General features: G+C 43.8%; 1 pseudogene; it reads left to right on the forward strand.

Annotated features, from left to right (window-relative positions):
• The first annotated feature begins 12,611 nt into the window (after positions 1–12,611).
• On the forward strand, positions 12,612–13,669 carry LOC133378335 (centromere protein N-like; annotated as a pseudogene).
• The last annotated feature ends 4,463 nt before the right edge of the window (positions 13,670–18,132 follow it).

Genomic DNA, 18,132 nt, shown 5'->3' on the forward strand with positions numbered 1-18,132 from the left:
TATATTTACTTCAGACTACTTGGTGTTGTGGCTTGATTTATGGGACATAGAGGATTTAATTATTCAGCCATCAATTTAATTTTTTTTACAGTTAAGCCTTCAGCCATTCAGACTTAAAAGGTTGTTCCAGCAAGTCCATTATATTTATTTATTTATTTATTGTACTTATATACCGCCCCATAGCCGAAGTCCTCTGGGCGGTTTACAGTAACTAAAACATTAAAACAAATATACAAATTTAAAAACACATCTTTTAAAAACAATTTAAAACACATGCTAAAATGCCTGGGAGAAGAGGAAAGCTTTGACCTGGTGCCGAAAAGATAACAGTGTTGGCGCCAGGCGTACCACGTCAGGCAGATCATTCCATAATTTGGGGGCCACTACTGAGAAGGCCCTCTCCCTTGTTGCCAGACTCCCAGCTTCCTTCCCAGTAGGCACTTGGAGGCCTTTGATCTTGAACCTAGTGTACAGGTGGGTCCGTATCAGGAGAGGTGTTCCATTAGGTATTGTGGTCCCAAGCCGTGTAAGGCTTTGTAGGTCAAAACCAGCACCTTGAATTGAGCTCGGAAACATACATGCAGACAACGCAAGTGGGCCAGAATTGGTTTTATATGTTTGGACCGTCTGGTCCCTGTTACCAATTTGGCCACTGCATTTTGCACAAGCTGCAGTTTCCGGACTGTCTTCAAAGGCAGCCCCACATAGAGTGCATTGCAGTAATTTGGAGGTTACCAGAGCATGGACAAATGAAGCCAGGTTATCCCTGTCCAGATAGGGACATAGTTGGGCCACCAGCCGAAGCTGGTAGAAGGCACTCCGTGCCACCGAGGCTACCTGAGCCTCAACTGACAGATGGTTCTAGGAGAACCCCCAAGCTACGAACCTGCTCCTTCAGGGGGAGTGCAACCCCATCCAGGACAGGTTGGACATCCACCATCTGGTCAGAAGAACCAACCACTAGCAGCATCTCAGTCTTGTCTGGATTGAGCCTCAGTTTATTAGGCCTCATCCATTCCATTGTCACAGTCAGGCACTGGTTCAGCACATTGACAGCCTCACCTGAAGAAGATGAAAAGGAGAAATAGAGCTGCGTGTCATCAGCATACTGATGGCAACACACTCCAAAGCTCCAGATGACTGCACCCAATGGTTTCATGTAGATGTTGAACAGCATGGGGGACAGAACTGACCCTTGCGGAACCCTATACTGGAGAATCCAGGGTGCCAAGCAATGTTCCCCAAGCACCACCTTCTGGAGGCGACCTGCCAAGTAAGAGCGGAACCACCGCAATGCAGTACCTCCCACTCCCAACTCAGCTAGTCTTCCCAGAAGGATACCATGGTCGACGGTATCGAAAGACTCTGAGAGATCAAGGAGAATCAACAGAGTCACACTCTCCCTATCTCTCTCCCAACAGAGGTCATCATACAGGGCGACCAAGGCTGTTTCCATGCCAAAACCAGGCCTGAAACCCGACTGAAATGGATCTAGATAATTGGTCTCATCCAAGAGTGTCTGGAGCTGGCCCACAACCACTCGTTCCAGGACCTTGCCCAGGAATGGAACATTTGCTACCGGCCTATAGTTATTAAGATTTTCTGAGTCCAGGGAGGGTCTCTTCAGGAGTGGTCTCACTACCACCTCTTTCAAGCAGCCAGGGACCACCCCCTCTCGCATTATATGTAATTTTCACTATAATCAGATAATTGTAAGGGCAATCTTCTTGTAGTTGTCCCTGGAATCTGACACAAAAAACACAGTCTGAGGCTGTTCTTTCTCCCCTTACTTTATTCTTTTTTATTTTAGTTTTTTCCCTCAAAACTGTAAAGCAGTCTGGTCTGGCCAGGAAAATATCAGTTCAGATCTCTACTCAGCCCTAAAGCCTACTAGTTTACCTCAATTTAACCCCTCACAGGGTTCCTGTGAGAATATCTGTCCAGTCTGACAATTATACTCCACATTATAAGCCTGAAGTGATTCATAGAACAAAATCCATATCATGCAGGAAAACCAAGGTGTTTTTTTAAAGTACTAAGTTAGAATTAAAAGGAGTTCAATCAAAATCACAACCATAACGGTAGACCAAAACATACTAATACAGCCCCAAAGGCTTCTGAAAAAAGGAAGCACCAGTCTGATGGGCTTTCCTGGAATTCCAAAAAGGGGTTGCCACAACTGAGAAAGGTCAACCCTCCATACAATCTCTCCTGTCAACCTCCTGTAGATGTTAAGGTGCATGGTGGGGGGGGGGTAAGATGGATCTCTGCAGCACTCCATGAGATAGTTCCTAAGATGTGGAGCAGGCATCCTTCCAGCACCATCTCCTGAGATTCCCCTGCCAGGCAGGAATGGAACTACTCATTTGCCAACCCTGACTGATGGTGTGGAAGGGTATTGAAGATGACTGAAAGGTCCAGGAGAATCAATGGGGTCACATGTCCTGTCTCCTAGTGCAGATGAACCCCAGGCAACCAAAGCAGTTTCTGTCCCACAACTGGGTGTGAAACTAGACTCAGATGGGTTCAGATAAATAGATTGCCTAGAACTGAACAGTCATCACTTGCATTTTCATTTGCCCAGTTATGACAACTTTGAGCATCAGTGAAATGGCTCATCAGAATCATGTTTTTCCCCCAGGAATCTCTGTTCAGAGTACAAATGATGGGAGATCAATGCTCACAGCTTGATGCCTTTGAAACTTGGTATGATTAAGGGATATATTTTCCAAGGGTGCTTAGGATTCATATAACAGGAGCAGCAGACAAATATTGGTATATTGATACCACTATCATTATGGAATAAAACCCTGGAGTTCAGGATTGTGCAACTAGGCAGGGGAAACTTTAGATCAGAATGGAAAGGCAGAGATTCTGTTGGGGCCAAGAGGGTGGTGGTATTGTCACATACAGTATACCAAAATGCATGCACATTGCTTCTGCAAAAATGTGGGGGAAAGCCTATAGCACCCTGCTTTGTCTTTATTTCCTATAGGTTTTGAATTTCTGCAGTTTTCAGCCTCTAAAGTTAACAAAGCTTCATTGCAAAAAAAATAAATAAACAGCTCTAAGGCTAGGCGCACATATCCAGGATCCAAGCTAAATTTTAGCCACTTCGTTGGAAACTGTATCCCACCTTTGTCTTATGTGGTTATTCCACGGTGAAGTAACTGGAGCTGCTGACTGTTGCTGGTTGTATGCAGTACAATTCATAAATGTGATGGAATGAATAAATGAAACCCCATCTGATGCGGAGGGTTTCCCCAAGCAGTTAACAGCAGCTTTTGGGTGGAGCGAAGTAGATTTTTGTTGGGGAAATTGTTGAAGGGGAATGGGTTAACCCCCTCCTCCATTGTCATGGCCCCAATCCAATTTGGATCCTGTTGTTGCATTGAGTCTTAAAATCTGTGATCTGTGATTCCATTGCCCAGGCTGGGTATAGTTTGATTCTTATTTAAAAGCCAGTGGTTTAGCTCATTCCTTTCGTTTGATGTCTAAGCCATCTAAAGATTGAAAACAAAACATGATACTGGAAGTAACATGAGATCAATTTGTCTTTAAAATAATCTCCCATGGAAAATGATGGGGATCTCACAGCATGACATTCTGGACCCAGAAATGGACAAAACTGTGGAGCGTGCAGAAAACGTCTGTTTGGCCACTGATGAGATGCAGAATGAAATGTTGCATTGTAGTTTCATCACCTTATGTTCCCTAAGAACGTCATCAGATCTTGATAATGCATTATGGATTGCAGTATTTAATATTCTACAGCATTACATACAGTCATGATGACGGCATCCCTGAAGAGATTTTTTGGGGTGTTCCTTTTTTTATCCATCACTTTAAAGCAGTGGTGTTAGAAGTATGACAATTGTTCTGCTATGATGATCTCAGTGGACATCAACTTTGACTTTCCTAGCTCTGATTCCTCTGTTGCTGGAATGTTAATTCTAAGGTCAAAATATCTGTACGTTTCTAAAAAATAAAATAACCCTTCTCTATAAGCATGTTACAAGGGTATTCGTACTCCAGTACACTGCAGTGGTTGAACTACCAATGACGTTTGGACAAAATGGCACTGTTCTTCAAGAAGGCCAGGAAAGAAGAACAGTTAGTTCAGTGTCCAGCTAACATAAAATAGTGCAATGCAGTTGAAGTAGTGATGTCATCTGAAGTAAATTCAACTGCCCATTTCCTTCCATCCTCTCTTCTACAGGATTGAATTAATAGAACTGCTGAATCTAGGACTTTGGTCAGCTTTGGTGCAATGTGCACTTTTCATAATTCTCAGGGCTTCTTGGGAGACAAGACAGAATATGAAACAAAAGCAAAATCAAAAGTGGGGGAAAAGAAACTAGATCCCTGATTAGCTGCAGGAAAGGAACTTTCAGGATTGTTGGGTGGACCTTTCAGGACTATTGGGTCAACATGTAATTATAAAGGCATGGCAAAGAAATGTATAGGTTGTTAATTTGGAAATCCAATCAACACTGGGATATACTATGCCAATTCCTGGCCAATGCATCAGTGCTGCCTGTGTCCTTCAACTAGGGTTCTGCAAGCCTAGCAGAGTCCAGATTAACGTAAGTGTGAATGGTGTTTACATACAAATCATGATGCATGCCATTCAATCACACCCATCAAAGGGAATTTAATGGGATGCATTTAAAAAGGATACGTGTGAAATATGGGATTTAAAGTGCAATGTGGCCCTCTCACTTAATGTACAGCCTTCACATACTGCTAGTCTGCTATTACTAATAGTTTTAGATGAAAGGGAGCATATATTTGTCTTAAAAATGGCATTATTTACATCTTTGCTTCATGAAATCTGTTGCCTCATCTGGACAGCAATATTTGAACCTTTCAGTAGAGACTGAAGTATCGCTCAGAACAATGGTTTTTCTCTTTCAGCACTGTTTTATTCTGAGATCTACTATCCGCAGCAGTGTGTGGGAGCCCAATACTCATAAAGATCAGAAAAGCAAAGCTCACGCAAGGAGCTGAGGACTCACAGGGACTGTTAACAGCTCTGAGCTTTCTACTTCTGCATCTTGGACCGCCAAAACAATGGGTGACTCATGCTCTCCTGATCACCCATTAAGAGCTGGTGCAGGACTTCCTTGTACCAGCTGTAGACTTGTGAAGACAATCCCTGTAGCTGCCCTAGCTACTGCAATTTCATCTGCCGCAACTATAGCAATCAACTCTATGCCACAAAAAGCTTCACATGCTGATTTCTGCATTGCAAATCTCTATTAAAGGTACAGGGGAAGGGCAAACATTCCCACTCACCCCCAGGCTACCTGGCAGTCCTAATCAGGTATCTTGGATAACCTGTTGGCAAAGTACTCTGATCAATTCTGGCCCCGATCCAGAGGAAGTACCACTGATTTCAAAGCATGTACTCTGGCCAAGGGAGGACAGTAGTGGTCATATAGTGCTGGTTCACCAGATCTCTAGGAACTACTGTTGGATGGATCTTTTAGTATTCAGTGCAGTGGTGGCTGGTGCCCATTGAGACTGGTAGGGTGGAAGGCAGGAAGACCAACAGTAGGTGGAGCCAGAGCCAAAGATTGGCAGAGCCAACCAATTCTAGTTTACTCCCCATGCTCCTTCTTTCTGAGTGCCCCTGGTCCTCCCGACTGGAACAGTCTGCCGATTCAGTAAACTGTTTAACTAACACACTGTGTACTGCCTTCAAGTTGATTCTGATTTATGGCAACCCTATGATTAAGGTTTTCATGAGACTGAGAGGCAGTGACTGGACCAAGGTCACCCAGTGAGCTTCATAGCTATGTGGGGATTCAAACCCTGGTCTCTCAGGTCATAGTCCAACACCTTAACCACTACACCACACTACACCACACTACACCACACTACACCACACAAGGGAAGTGCAATGCCTGATACAGTTTAGTAGCCAAATGCTAATACAAATACACCCAAGGGGCAGAAATACAAACTCTGGAATATTTGAACTGCAGGCCCAAACATGGAGTTCTCTATAGGCATGGCAGCAATTTCAAATAGTCCCTAATGTGTATATTTGAAAAAATTGTTTTATTTTGAATCAAGTTAAAATGGGAGGACTGTGAAATTTGGAGCAAAATGGAAATGGACTGCCTTCAAGTCGATCCCGACTTATGGCTACCCTATGAATAGGGTTTTCATGGTAAGTGGTATTCAGAGGGGGTTTACCATTGCCTCGCTCTGAGGCTAGTCCTCCCCAGCTGGCTAGGGCCTGCTCAGCTTGCCACAGCTGCACAAGCCAGCCCCTTCCTTGTCCGCAACTACCAGCTGGGGGGCTGTCAGGATCCCACCTGTAGTCACCGCCTTGTCACGGTCCCACCTCAGGGTCCTGGTCTCTTAATGGTTCTCTCATCGGCTCTAGCAAAGATCTCTCAAGATCCCACTGCTAGGCAGCACTACCAGACACTCCTTGTAAACAATATTGCCTTGAGACTGTGCCTTAGTCTCCTCCTGGCTCATTGATACGTTGTGTCTGGGTGCACTTGCAGGCCACAACCCCCCTGTATCTTTGTGCCTATAAAGAATACAGCCCTTGGTTGCTCTGGATACCTGATGATGTTACACTATCTCTTCACTGCTGCCACCATTGATACTGTTTCCCAACCTTGGTATATGCCCTGCCCACCCTTCTGGTCTGTGTAAACCCAGCCAAGGATCAGGCATTAGGTAAACCAAGAAATATTTATTTATATACACCGGGAATAACAAGATTACTTAAAGGTTTAGTCAACAAGCATGTGGTTTCATAAGATGCGTTACTCTTTATGTTTCTAGTCATCAATAACCTGCCTCACTACCTGCCTAATTTAATCCACCCTCCAAAACCCAGAACCAACCAACGAACTCCTAAACCCACCAACTAAAACCAACCCTCTCTCAACTGTCATCCTCTCATTTATACCTTCAGACCCTCAAGCACTCAGCCAATCATAACAGAACACACATCAACATTCCAACCCATGTACTCCCCCCTCTCACTCAGTCCACTTACTTCATTTACTCTAATAAACCTACACTTACCATATTTACAGTATTATAAATACAGGGGCATCACAGGAGCAACTGGGCTCCTTGGGACTATGCAGCTGGCCCACGGCTGCACAGGTGGCAGGGCACGTAAACCCCTGAGCCACTCACTGTGGGGGTGATCTTTAGCTGGCCCTTTACTCCCAGGAGACATGAGCAGGGATTTGAACTCACAGACTCTGGACTCCCAGCCAGGCTCTCCTCCCCACTGTGCTATACCAGCACATCACTGATTACCCAAGTAACTTTTCTGTTCCTTTTGCTAGGACTGCCAACTCTTTACTGACCTGCTTCTAGGACTCTTCTTGCACCTTTAATAGTTGTGTAGAAAAGGGAATTTTAGTAATGTCCTCTTCTTCACTGCTTTTATTTTCCACTGGGGAAAGATAATAGATATATTTTTCCAGAGCAGTAGGTGTGTTGCAACAAAAACAAGAAATAGTCCCCTTCAAGATTAACACCTTTTAATAACATAAACCAGCCTTTGCCAACCCGGTGCCCTCAAGATGTTTTGGACTGCAACTTCAATCATTAAAGCTAAATTAACTAAGCACATAGAAGAACAAGCCTTGCTGAAGCAGAGCCAGCATGGCTTCTGCAAGGGAAAGTCCTGTCTCAGTAACCTATTAGAATTCTTTGAGAGTGTCAACAAGCATATAGATAGAGGTGATCCAGTGGACATAGTGTACTTAGACTTTCAAAAAGCGTTTGACAAGGTACCTCACCAAAGGCTTCTGAGGAAGCTTAGCAGTCATGGAATAAGAGGAGAGGTCCTCTTGTGGATAAGGAATTGGTTAAGAAGCAGAAAGCAGAGAGTAGGAATAAACGGACAGTTCTCCCAATGGAGGGCTGTAGAAAGTGGAGTCCCTCAAGGATCGGTATTGGGACCTGTACTTTTCAACTTGTTCATTAATGACCTAGAATTAGGAGTGAGCAGTGAAGTGGCCAAGTTTGCTGACGACACTAAATTGTTCAGGGTTGTTAAAACAAAAAGGGATTGCGAAGAGCTCCAAAAAGATCTCTCCAAACTGAGTGAATGGGCGGAAAAATGGCAAATGCAATTCAATATAAACAAGTGTATGCATATTGGAGCAAAAAATCTGAATTTCACATATACGCTCATGGGGTCTGAACTGGCGGTGACCGACCAGGAGAGAGACCTCGGGGTTGTAGTGGACAGCACGATGAAAATGTCGACCCAGTGTGCGGCAGCTGTGAAAAAGGCAAATTCCATGCTAGCAATAATTAGGAAAGGTATTGAAAATAAAACAGCCGATATCATAATGCCGTTGTATAAATCTATGGTGCGGCCGCATTTGGAATACTGTGTACAGTTCTGGTCGCCTCATCTCAGAAAGGATATTATAGAGTTGGAAAAGGTTCAGAAGAGGGCAACCAGAATGATCAAGGGGATGGAGCGACTCCCTTACGAGGAAAGGTTGCAGCATTTGGGGCTTTTTAGTTTAGAGAAAAGGCGGGTCAGAGGAGACATGATAGAAGTGTATAAAATTATGCATGGCATTGAGAAAGTGGATAGAGAAAAGTTCTTCTCCTTCTCTCATAATACTAGAACTCGTGGACATTCAAAGAAGCTGAATGTTGGAAGATTCAGGACAGACAAAAGGAAGTACTTCTTTACTCAGCGCATAGTTAAACTATGGAATTTGCTCCCACAAGATGCAGTAATGGCCACCAGCTTGGATGGCTTTAAAAGAAGATTAGACAAATTCATGGAGGACAGGGCTATCAATGGCTACTAGCCATGATGGCTGTGCTGTGCCACCCTAGTCAGAGGCAGCATGCTTCTGAAAACCAGTTGCCGGAAGCCTCAGGAGGGGAGAGTGTTCTTGCACTCGGGTCCTGCTTGCGGGCTTCCCCCAGGCACCTGGTAGGCCACTGTGAGAACAGGATGCTGGACTAGATGGGCCACTGGCCTGATCCAGCAGGCTCTTCTTATGTTCTTATCATCCGCAGTCACCATGGCTCGTACTGGGAGGAAGAGCGGGATATAAATCAAATAATAAATAAATAACAATAAATAAACTGGGGTTGATAGGACTTGTAGTCCAAAACATCTGGATGGCCTCAGGTTGGCATAGTCTGATGTAAGCTTCATTAGATGCATGGTGTAATATTCAGTTGCAGTTGGGATGTGGGGGATTATAAACAGTGAGAACAGAGTAGGTATGGGGAAAAAATTCAGTTAGCATTTCAATTCACAGTTCCCGAACCAAAAAATGAACTGAAACACAGCTCTCCTTTGAAATTCACACTTCTCTGAATTTTGCAGTGCAGTTTTGCATGCAAAGGATGGATGCCTTAGTGAAACATGCACAGCAGTTGAGTATATCAGTGCCAATTATGTACAAGAATGCAGTCTATTAAGGGAAAATTGCTTGCCAAATACTATTTATTTTTTATTTTTTAAAAATATTTCTATCCCGCCCTTCTACCCTATAACAGGGTAGGTTATACAAAAATAAAATCAAACATGTACATAATAAAATTGTGAACAGTAAAATCACAAAAACATGAACATAAATTTAAAATACATAAAATACAATTAAAATATATAAAATATAATACACACACACACACATATATACATACATATAGGGATTGTTACTAAAGGGACTACAAAGGTAAACTTTAATGCAGAAGGCATAAAATCAGTGTCAGGCTCTACCTTCAAAGGCTCTCTGGAACAAGATCATTTCAGAAGTCTCTGGAAAACCAACAGGGAGGGAGCAGAGCTGACTTCTTGGGGTACAGTATTCCAAAGCTTGGGGACCACAGCTGAAAAAGCTCTCTAGGCAAATCTGTATACAAAAAAAGTGTATATTAGGAGAAATGCCCAAGAAACTGTGTTCAAATTTTCATGTGGACTTTTTAAACAAAAGTTTGCATATGCAAATGGCAATGAGGTGGACCAAACTGAAAATGGAAAAAAAGAAAAGAAAAACACATAGAAACTGAAACTGACAGATTTGCCAATCTCTAGATAGAAGGGAAATGAAATGCAAAAGGCAATATTCCACTAAGTCCTTGCATAAGCCAAACTTCCACTTGTGCAGTGGGACTCTCCCTCCCTCCTATGTGCCCCACACCATCCCCAAATCTGCCCCAGAGGGTTGGGGCCCCAGAACAAATTTAGGGGGCATGCAGGGAGAGGAGAGAGGGAAGTCCTTGTGTGCAAGCAGTAGTTTTTCCACTCATGCAAGGATTTACATAGCGCTACATTGAATACAACCCCAAAAGTACACCTACTCGTAAGGCAATCAGAGCTAGAGATATCCTTCATACATTTCAAAGATGTCAGTAGATCATGAGGTTCTAATAAAAAAGTTTAAAAACAGATCACAGAAGACTGAAGTCAGCCTACGTCTGAGCTGTTACACCTGAGGACACTATAGCTATAACGTTTGGACTTTTTAACTTGGAAAAAAGGTTAGTACTAAAGGGGGGACTTGATAGAAGAGTATAAAAGTATGCATGGTGTGCAGAAAGTGGGCAGGAAGAAGGTTTTCTCATTATACTAGAACCAGGGATCACCCAATGAAGCTGAATGTTGGAAGATTCAGGACAAAGACAAGAAAATACTTCTTCACATAGTGCATAGTTAAACTATGGAATTTGCTACCATAGGATGCAGTGATGGCCACAGGGAGTTAGACAAGTTTGTGGAGGATACGGTTGGCAATGCCTGCTAGCCAGGTTGGCTGTGTGTACTGCCTCCAGTGGTATGTGTCTGAATACCAGTTGCTGGGGTACACAAGTGGGGAGAGTACTGCTGTGGTCAGGTCCTGCTGGTGCGCCTCTCGTAGGCATCTGTTTGGCCACTATGAGAACAGGATGCTGGGCAAAATGGCCTGGTGCTCTCATTAAGCAGAGTTTTTCTTATTTTCCTATGGCCGTATGACAACAATGTTCAATGATGCTTTGTTGTTTTCTTGTTGTTATACATTGTGGTATGCTTGGATAAAAGAAAGTTCCACCAACTTTTCAAAGGTAAATCTGCAGATAGTTTTTAGGGTGCATTTTAAAACATGATAACTAGATATTTACATATCTCGATCCCTCTGTTCTTTTGTAGAACCTGTGGAATTGGTTTGTTTTTATTGAAATCATCCTTATGGAAAAAAATGTACTTTAGAGAACAAAAAATAAAATGAAATAAAATGAAACCAATGCTGACATCCAAACACTTCTTAATTCTTGACCAAGGTCCCTACCCTGCCAACATCTTTTGGCTTGAATGTGTTCTTCAGCTGAACAGCCTGGTATGTTCCAGCCAGTGAAGTCCCACTGAAACTCCAAATTAGGTTGCAAGTTTAGAATGCTTTTTCCGCTCATCTTCCAGAAAAACTGGAGATTTAGCGCCATCTCTTGGTAAATCCCTTTCACAACTAGGGCTGCTTTCAAAGAATTTGTTGTTGTTATAGGCCTTCAAGTCGATTACAAGTTATGGTGACCAGATGACCTCTCTTGATGAAGATTAAGCAATCTTTCCATTTGGCCTAATGAAAGATTCCATGTCACTTGAAAGCTTACAGATGTAAGTGAACGAGGAAAGGATTGTTTTGTGTTATTCTTTGGAAGTCCCTGACTGCTTAGTTTCCATCAAGAGAGATCATCTGCAAACACATGCAATATTTCAGACACATCAGACAGAGACTTGTTGTTGTTATGTGCCTTCAAGTCAATTACAACTTATGGCAACCATATGAATCAGTGACCTCCAATAGCATCTGTTGTAAACCATCCTGTTCAGATCTTGTAAGTTCAGGTCTGTGGCTTCCTTTGTGGAATCAATCCATCTCTTGTTTGGCCTTCCTCTTTTTCTACTCCCTTCTGTTTTCCCCAGCATTATTGTATTTTCTAGTGAATCATGTCTTCTCATTATGTGTCCAAAATACGATAACCTCACTTTCATCCTTTTAGCTTCTAGTGATAGTTCTGGTTTAATTTGTTCTAACACCCAATAATTTGTCTTTTTTTGCAGGCCAGGGTATGCGCAAAGCTCTCCTCCAACACATTTCAAATGAGTTGATTTTTCTCTTATCTGCTTTTTTCACTGTCCAACTTTCACATCCATACATAGAGATCGGGAATACCATGGTCTGAATGATCCTGACTTTGGTGTTCAGTGATACATCTTTGCATTTGAGGACCTTTTCTAGTTCTCTCATAGCTGCCCTCCCTAGTCCTAGCCTTCTTCTGATTTCTTGACTATTGTCTCCATTTTGGTCAATGACTGTGCCGAGGTAATCCTCGACAAGTTCAATCCTCGACAAGTTCAATGTCCTCATTGTCAACTTTAAAGTTACATAAATCTTCTGTTGGCATTACTTTAGTCTTCTTGACATTCAGCTGTAGTCCTGCTTTTGTGCTTTCCTCTTTCACTTTCATCAGCATTCGTTTCAGATCATTACTGGTTTCTGCTAGGAGAAGGCGGCAGCTGATTGGCTGGTTCGAAGCTGAGGGGACAGTTGGGTGACTGCTACGGATGGCGGGCGCCATGAAGGATTACTGAGGAGAGAAAGAAGAAGATGGCAAAGAGGTGGCGGCAGGATGCCAGAGATCAGAATGACAAGCCCAAGGTCTTCATTATGGATGAGACAGTAGCTGAATATATTAGGAGAACTGCGCTATGGATCCCACGTTCAGAAATAGCAAAAATGCTGGCTACATGGGGGTTTCTGTCTGAGACCCAGCTCCAGTCTTTAAACATCCATCAGATAAAAGAAAATGTGTCCCAAGGAGTATTTCAACTCTGTGAGGAAAACTATCAAGCATGCGGCAAATCTAGACATAATTTACAATTACATTTACAGAGACAAAAAGCTTTAGACAGTTTATCAAATGACTAGAGAAGAAGGTGATGAAAGTGACTTTTTTGACTTGGCAGATTTCAAAAAGAAGTTTAAAAGAGGTCTTCGGTCAGCTCTGAAAAATGTAACTTTCAGCTTTAAAGAATATGAAGACAATGCCATTTGGATTCGAGCTGCATGGGGAACACAGTGTACAAAATCAAACCAACAAGCCATCCTATGTCGTCTACCATTCACAGACTCCCTATGTCTTCATATCCAACTCTGTATATAAGAGCTGCATACAATTGCTTTGTCAGGCGCTGTTGGTTGCTACCAGTTACAATGATATCCATGAAATGGACCTCCAAAGTCATTGTTTAGACTCTCTTAAAGATATTTTACTTAAGCGGTATAGCAAGAGCTTTCAAACCGATCATCCACGACCTCTACAAGAAAGAAGCAGCACTCTGGAAAGAGTGGATCCAAGGATAATTCAGGAAGATAAACTTAAAGAGGAGAGAAATCAAAGAATTAATCAGGAAGCCTTTAGTGATGGTCCTCAGCTTGAGGCAGCGTTCAGAAATGAACAAGAAAAGGGCATCTTGAGAAATAAAGAACCATTTAGATGTATGGTGAAGTTTTCTAGTCCTCATCTTTTAGAATCACTGAAGTCACTCGGACCTGCTGGGATGGCTCCCCTTTCACCATTACTTACTTGCATCACCCAAAAAGCTAGGAACTATTTTAAAATTAATGAGAAAAAAAGTGCACTTTCACAAAGCCTTGCACGCTAATGGCATTTTTAAAGTAGATGAAGGGACTGATTACTATACATCTCTGATTATTTGTTTCTCATCAGCAAAATAAAATATGGAATCTGCTCCCAGGCTTGCTACAGTTCATCAAATTACAGTATGACAAGAAAAAAATAACATATTGGCAGGCTGTAAGCTGATGTGACCTGTTGACAAGAGTCTGTACTTCCTGTACAAAGTTTTTCCTCTGTTCTTATTGCATTGTTCTTGTATTGTATTTGCATTGTTTTTCTTGCATTGCATTTTTACTGTATATTTTTTACTGGTTATTTCTTAATGTATTTTTGTAATATGTTTTATAATATTTTGTTCACCACTTTGTGGGCCTTTTGGCCAAAAAGTAGTATATAAATAAACTATAATAATAATAATACTATGGTAAAATGGAAATGGACTGCATCCAAGTTGATTCCGACTTATGGCAACCCTATGAATAGGGGGATTGTGGTAAGCGGTATTCAGAGGTGGCTGACCATTGCCTTTCTCTAGGGGCTGAGAGGCAGTGACTGGCCCAAGTCACCCAGTAAGCTTCATGGCTGTGTGGGGATTCGAACCCCAGTCTAGTCCAACACTCAAACCACTACACCACACTGGCTGTCTAGTAGTATGGTATGGTATCATCTGCATATCTTAAATTATTGATATTTCTCCCTTCAATTTTCACCCCTCCTTCATCTTGGTCCATTCCCGCTTTCTGTATGATATGTTCTGCGTATAGATTAAACAAATAGGGTGATAAAATATACCCGTCTCACACCCTTTCTGACTGGGAACCAATCGGTTTCTCCATATTCTGTCCTTACAGTAGCATCTTGTCCAGAGTATAGGTTGTGCATCAAGACAATCAGATGCTGTGGCACCCCTATTTCTTTTAAGGTATACAGAGTCTGTCTACTCATAAATTCTCCCCCTACCAAAGCACAGGAAAAGACTTTAGTTAAGGAGAAGTCTGGAGGGTCCAAAAAGGCTAGTTCTGTTTTTCTTCCTCCCCTTTCTGTAGAAATCAGGTGTACTTCAGCTTCTTTATCTAAACTTTTCAAGGTTTTTCTGTACAATTGGTTAAATTGTGGCCTAGACATGATTGCAACCTTCAGACCCAGAGGTGGGCTGAAGGCATCATTATTATTATTTATACAAATCACCAGGCCATGACTCTGGTTGAGATGAGGACCCTAGCATGGTGTGGAAACTTTGCACTTGACTGTCTGCTGTGCTCCTGATCCAGACTGGAGGTCCTGCGCCTGCAATTTGCATTAAGGGGAAAAAAGCTTCCCATTTGCTTCAATTGCAGCTTTTTTCCTATGCAAATTTCAGGTGCAGTGGGCCTGATCCAGGCTGGGATCACAGCTGAAGTACCCTACTCACCTATGCTAGGATCCCAGTCCAGAGCAGGGATCCATTAGCAATTTGTATAAAACCCCTGCATTTAAAGGCACAGCTATGAATCTTATGTAATAATAATAATAATTATTATTATTATTATTATTATAATTTAATTTGTGGGTCGCCTATCTGGCCAATGGCCACTCTAGGCCACGTACAATTTAACAACAATACATTACATCATAATAAAATACATCATAAAATACAATATAACAATAAAACAATAAAACAGTTCCAGTACAGAGTAGTAGGCTATTCGTCGTAAAAATTTAACCCTCCCCGTAAGTCCCAAAGGCCTGTCTGAAGAGCCAGGTCTTCAAAGCTTGGCGGAATACATTCAGGGAAGGGGCATGTCGAAGGTCATACTGGAGGGAGTTCCAGAGAGTGGGGGCCGCCACTGAAAATGCCCTCTCTCTTGTCCCCACCAACCTAGCTGTTTTAGTTGGCGGGATTGAGAGAAGGTCCTGTGTGGCTGATCTTGTTGGGCGGCATGGTTGGTGGCGCTGGAGGCGCTCCATCAGATAAACTGGGCCGAGACCGTATAGGGATTTAAAGGTTAATACCAACACCTTGAATTGGGCCCGGAAAATAACTGGAAGCCAGTGTAGGTTGAACAACACTGGGGTGATGTGTTCCCGGCGGCGACAGTTTGTAAGCGGTCGAGCCGCAGCATTCTGTATAAGTTGTAATTTCCGGACCGTTTTCAAGGGTAACCCCACGTAGAGCGCATTACAGTAATCCAACCGAGAGGTGACCAGGGCATGTACCACCAGTGGGAGCTGATGAGCAGGAAGGTAGGGCTGCAGTCTACGAATGAGGTGCAATTGATACCAAGCTGCCTGGCTCACTGCCGAAATCTGAGCCTCCATGGACAGCTTGGAATCAAGAACAACCCCAAGGCTGCGGACCTGGTCCTTCAGGGGCAATTTCACCCCATCGAACACCAGGTCAACATCTCCCAACCTTCCCTTGTCTCCCACGAGTAGCACCTCAGTCTTATCAGGATTCAACTTCAGCCTGTTCCTTCCCATCCATCCACTCACGGATTCCAGGCACTTGGACATGGTCTCCACAGCAGACTCTGGTGAAGATTTAAACGAGAGATAGAGCTGAGTGTCATCCGCATATTGGTGACACTGCAGCCCAAATCTCCTGATGATTGTCCCCAGCGGCTTCATATAGATATTAAATAACATGGGAGAGAGGATAGAACCCTGTGGCACACCACAATTGAGAGGCCAAGGGTCTGAAACCTCCTCCCCCAATGCTACCTGCTGATGCCTGTCGGAAAGAAAGGAATGGAACCACCGTAGTACAGTGCCTCCTATTCCCGATTCCTCCAGGCGATGTAAAAGGATACTGTGGTTGACAGTATCAAAAGCCGCTGAGAGATCGAGGAGGACAAGAAAGGTGAATTCTCCCCTATCTAATGCCCTCCTCATATCATCAACCAGAGCGACCAATGCTGTTTCAGTTCCATGTCCAGTCCTGAAACCCGATTGGTATGGATCCAAATAATCCGTTTCATCCAAGTGTGTCGACAACTGATTAGCCACCACTCGCTCAATGATCTTGCCCAGGAATGGTAGATTCGAAATTGGGCGAAAGTTATTCAAAACTTGGGGATCCAAGGAGGACTTCTTTAAGATGGGCTTTACAATTGCCTCCTTGAGTGCTAATGGCATTACACCCTCCTCCAAGGATGCATTGACCACCGCCTTAATCCCCTCGCCCAATTTCTCTTTGCAGCTCACAAGGAGCCACGATGGGCAAGGATCAGTTAGACAGGTGGTAGGCTTCACAGTCGAGAGCACCTTGTCCACATCCTCAGAAGGAAGAGGTCGAAACCGATCCCATTTGACCGGATTGCAACTGGCCAACTCTGTTTCATTTACTGTGTCCACGGCGTACGGAATTGAGCTCCGTAAATGTTCGATTTTGTCAGCAAAGTGCTTTGCTAATTTGTCACAGGAGGCCTTAGACTGTTCCAAGGGTTCCTGAGCAACTGGACCGACCAGGCTTCGGACCACTTGGAACAACCTCCTGGGACAGCACTCTGCGGATGCAATAGAGGCAGCAAAGAACCTCTTCTTTTCTGCCTTTATTGCCACTTGGTAGGCAGTTACTGCTGCTCTAACCTGTGTCTGGACATCTTTGGAGCGGGATTTCTGCCACCGGCGTTCTAGTCGTCTCACCTCCTGTCTCAGATTTCGCAACCGTGGAGTATACCAAGGTGCTAACTGAGTTCTGTTCAGGGGGAGAGGACGTTTCGGCGCCACGCGGTCCAGAGCCCTGGTGATCCCCTCATTCCACTCCATCACCAGGGTATCGACCGTGCGGCCTTCAGCAGGTTCCAATTCCCCAAGCGCAGTCAGGAATCCTTCTGGATCCATTAGGTGTCTGGGGCGGACCATTCTAATAGGTCCTTTTCCCCTACGGAGGGTGTGTGGTATCGAGAAGTCTATATTTACCAGATAGTGGTCTGACCATGACACAGGGGTGGAAGAAGCCACCCCCAACTTCAGAACACTTCCCTCCCCTCCCAGGACAAATATAAGGTCGAGAGCATGACCGGCTACATGGGTGGGCCCAATATTACTAAGGTGCAGTTCCCAGGAAGCCATGGTTTCCAGGAAATCCCGAGGGGCTCCTACGAGAGTGGCCTCAGCATGTACATTGAAGTCCCCGAGAATTAACAGCTCTGGGGACAACGCACGTACAGCCGAGACCATCTCTAGCACCTCGGCCAGGGATTCTGCTGTGCAGCGGGGTGGGCGGTACACAAGCAGGATCCCCAAACTGCCCTTCAGGCCCAACCTCCAGTACATGCAGTCAACAAACTTAGTCCTATGAAGAGGAGGTCTGGTAAAAACTAGAGACTCCCGATAGATGACTGCCACACCCCCTCCCCGCCTTCCCACCCTCGGTTGTTGTGCATAACGGAAACCCGGCGGACACATGGCCTCAAGAATGGGAGCTGAGGCCTCATCCAGCCAGGTCTCCGTAATACATGCCAGGTCTGCTTGCCCATCCAAGATTATATCATGGATATGCGATGT

The sequence above is a fragment of the Rhineura floridana genome, chromosome 2 (assembly GCF_030035675.1).
Source record: "Rhineura floridana isolate rRhiFlo1 chromosome 2, rRhiFlo1.hap2, whole genome shotgun sequence".
In the NCBI taxonomy this organism is placed as follows: domain Eukaryota; kingdom Metazoa; phylum Chordata; class Lepidosauria; order Squamata; family Rhineuridae; genus Rhineura; species Rhineura floridana.